A 4,159-nucleotide genomic window follows, 5' to 3' on the forward strand; every position below is an offset into this window, starting at 1 on the left:
AGTATCAGTTTTCCAAATCAATTTTTGGGCATGGCGCACCTCAGCGACCGCTCCCCGAAAAACCTGCGGGTTTTCTGGGATGTCAATTGTGGTTCCCCATTGAACCATTAAATCTCTGCCCCAGAGGGGCTCTGTGTAGTCTAAAACAAACGGGCGAATGGAAGCTATTTTGCCATTGGGTCCCTCAATTTGAACAACGTTTTTTGACTGTCTTGCCAATTGAATTCCCCCTACACCTTGCACGTGTCCTGCTACGTTTTGCAATTCCCAGTGTGATGGCCACTCTTTAGATGGAATAATCGTGACATCTGCTCCAGTATCTAGAAGTCCTTGTATGGACTTGTACTCGCCACCACGGTGTAAGCCACATGATAGCTTGGGTTTTTCTCTTCCCAATACCTGAGTCCAGCAGACATTGGGACGGAGTTTACCTCTGAGGGTGTTTGCTTGCTCCTGGTCCCATGGAGGCTCAGGTACTGGGATGGCTTGGGCTATGATTTGGCCTTTGGGCAAGTACACGGGTGGATGAGTACAGTGAAGCCATATGACAAATTGTTTCGGGTCTGATGATATGAGACCCGGAGGAATAATAATTTCTTGGGGTGTGTGTTTTGTGTCCCCAAGGACGACATACTTACTGTGACGTTTCTGGCAAAGCTGTGTCCAAGTACCTGGTTGTTCAGGGTTAACAGATATGAAATGCCAGTTAGTGTCTCTGAGATGGAGAGGTTCGGTCAACGCCAGCCTGTAAGGGTTATGTGAAGAGTCAGTGGTTAAAATTGGTCTGGGATTATTCCAATGAAATGAATGTTCTGTTTTGTTCAAAGCCAGTGCCTCGCTTGGCACCGATACATCTTTTACACTAGATTTCTTTTCCCTCCCCTGTACTTGAATTGAGCCCACCCTATTTTTGTCATAGCGCTGGGGAAAGGAGCGCTCTTTGCTCAGTTTTTTGAGAGGTGGTCCTTTGGGGAATTCTGGTTCTTAAGCATATTGTATTTAAAGTCTAAAAACTGCTTTTTCAGAGGGCAGCCAGGCATCCAATGCCCCAACTTCCCACAAAGATGGCAAGGTCTATTAGAGCTGGAGATTCTCTCTTGTGGCATCGTGACATGCTGGAGCTGGCTGGTAAATGGTGGCTCAGGGCCTTCCACTGCAGCAATCCTTCTCTGTGGTTTTGGTCTCTCATCGTGGTCAGCGAGGGTAATGGTAACTTTCTTCTCACACACTTCAAGCATGGCCTGCAGCGTAGGCGTTGGGTCAAGAGGCAGGCTGAGGATAGCAGCTTTGCACTTCTCATTGGCATTTTCTTTAGCAATCTCAGTGAGGATTTCCATCCTGGCTCCTTCATTCTGAACTTGCAATTCAACAGCTTTTCTCAACCTTTCCACAAAACTCAAAAAGGACTCAGATGGAGATTGTGTTATTTTCAAATAATTTTCAATTGGAATACTAGGACGGAGCCCAAAGAAAGCTTTCTCAGCTGCTCTAGCACCTTCTCTGAAAGCCCTTGTGGGAATGCTTTCTGCCTGAGTCACGCTATCTTTCCAACCCCCCTGTCCACAGAGATGATCGAGGGATAACATATTACCATAAACATCACGAGCAGTAGCTTCATCAGCCCACAGAGCTGGTAAAATTGCTCTCAATCCTTTTTGCCATGCAACCTCCCACAAAAGATATTCAGAAGAGGATAACAGGCAGGAAAAAAGGTGTTTTATATCAGCAGGGGTTAAAATGTGAGCGAATAATGTAGCTTTAAGGAGCCCTCTAAAATATTCACTTGATCTCCCAAAATCTTTTTGGGCTTTGGCAAGTTCTTTAACAGAATCAACAGAAAGGGGGCTATAATTTGGCTGGAATGCCCCGTTTAAATCAGGGATATATGAGACAGGGGCAGCAGAAAAGGACTGTCCTGTTTCCGGGTTCTGACTCCCAGCGACAGCGTCTCTTATCACACTGCCCTGAGGGCCGGAGGGCGGGCCGTGGGGGGGGAGGAGGGAGCCCGCGGCGGGCGGGCAGAGCTCTGAGGGGGCGGGGGCGGCCGGGGCCAGAGCGGGAGGGGCGGCCGGGGCCGGGGCAGGAGGAGCCGGAGGAGGGGCCGGAGGAGGAGACGGGGGAAGGGCGGGAGGGCGGGTTTCGGGGGCGGGGTGCTCCGAGCAGAATGGGTTGTTGGGAGAGCGAAAGGGATTATGGGAAGGCGAGGAAACCGGCATTGCCACGTGGTGTCCGCCATTATGGTCCGGGGAAGTTACCGGGCGCGTCTCAGGGGTACAAAGGCGGGCACTAAGGTTGTGAGACACGGTATTATAACTTGGGGAAGCAGGGGGGAGGGTGAGATTTCGGGAATTCAGGGCAGAAGTGTCCGGGTTGGAGACAGGAAGCCTCTGGGGGGGAGCAGGGGTTTGTGCAGCGGCTGGGAGTGGGGGAAGGTGGGTGGGGGAGGGAGAACCGAACTCGGAGGGGGGTAGATCGGGTTTTTGGGAGACAGAGATATTGAAACTGTTGCCGGATGGCTGTTCTTGCATCTTTAAATTAAATTTTACAACATTTCTTATCTGCAGGGCTAAAAAAGCGAATTTTGACGGAGATATGTCTCCTGCTTTCCCTGCCTTCAATAATTCACTACCAATTTTGTCCCAAAAAGCCAAATCACTGAGATTTTCAGTGGACACGTCAGGGAAGTGAAGGAAAAGCCATCTGACGAACTGTTTAACATCTGTTTTTGAAAATCGGATTTTTTCACTCTTAAGAATGTTTAAGAGATGATAATAGACACCCTTGTGAGATACAGAAAGCCTAGCACCCATTTTGGCTCTGATTTTAAATTTGTATCTCAAATTTCAGCAACCCAGGTGGGGGGGGGGAGGAGAAAAGCCTACAGCTGGCAGTCTGCCCACAATAGAGAGAAAAAAAACTTCAGCCCTCCGCGGCGGGGCTGAGAACAAAGGGCAGGGAAACACCCCCTCCCAAAGAGGGGAAAAACAAGAGAAGGGTAAAACTTACCAATCCAGCTGCAGGAGAGGGGAACGAAAAAGCCTGGGATGTTGATTTCCACCTAAAGCTGACTTCTTAGGGTACATAAGAAGCTCCCAGCTTCGTCCACAGGAGAGCAACTCACTAAAACGGAGTTTTTTCTTTCCTGAGGTAGCTTGCCGGCCGAAGGCTTATCGAACAGACTGAAAGTATGTCCGAGCCCCTTTCCGTGGGCTCCTGGAATGGTCCCAGAGCCCCACGGCTGGGCGCCAAGCTGTCCCAGTCTCTCTGCAAGCCTCTCCAGTCCCTGGGCCTTACCCGGGTCGGCAGAGAGTGGGGGGGGTGACCCCACCACGGCCGACTGCGGGGAGACACTCTCTGTGCCCCGAGGGTGCTGAGGGCACTCAGGCTGGTTGCCTTCGTTGCAGCAGAGACGACCGAGACGTCGGTAGAAGAGGAAAGGGGCCGACTCCCAGCAGGGGGTATTCCAAGGTTTTATTAAGGAGTCCCGAGGGAGCTCCTCTGCCTCAGGGGGTTCCTCCTGCCGAGAGCACTGGGGGAAGTCTGGAGCTCACATTTAAAGGGGGGAGGAAACTAACATAGATAAAATCCTACTGACCAATAGGTATCTCTGGGGGATGGGTGCTGGGGGGACAGACATACAAAACAGCGTATGGGGCAGGACTTGGGGGGTTGACCCTTGGCCCCTGGCTAATCACTCGACAACTTGGACCGAAACTTCTAGGTAGGGGGCTGGGATGTCGAGGTGACTGGCAGAGAGCCAGGGTGGGGGTTTTGGAGATCTTATCCCAGGAAAGGGATAACACAAAAGGAGGGGGGGGGTGCAGTCTGGGATAAACCATTTGGGAAAAACATGGGAATACAAAACCAACTACTTCAAGGTATTACAAAATATAAGAACGCACTACAACAATGGTAGGGCCTAAACCCAGTAGAAGGTACAGTGTTAGATGATTTAGCACCTCATTTTCAACTATCTGGCATATTCAGTAGGATCCACATCCTCCTACGTAAGTAACCCTTCCCAGAAGCATAACTAAAGGACTCCGAAGGGCATGGGGCTACAGAGAGTTTCTGTTCAGCTACCCAGAATTTAAAAAATCTGGTTTGCCCTACTGGGCCTCTAATGAAGAAGAGTGATAGTTTTCTGCCTGATACTAGC

The sequence above is a fragment of the Agelaius tricolor genome, unplaced genomic scaffold, assembly GCF_023055355.1.
Source record: "Agelaius tricolor isolate 1412-34295 unplaced genomic scaffold, bAgeTri1.0.p SCAF_7, whole genome shotgun sequence".
NCBI classification, from domain to species: domain Eukaryota; kingdom Metazoa; phylum Chordata; class Aves; order Passeriformes; family Icteridae; genus Agelaius; species Agelaius tricolor.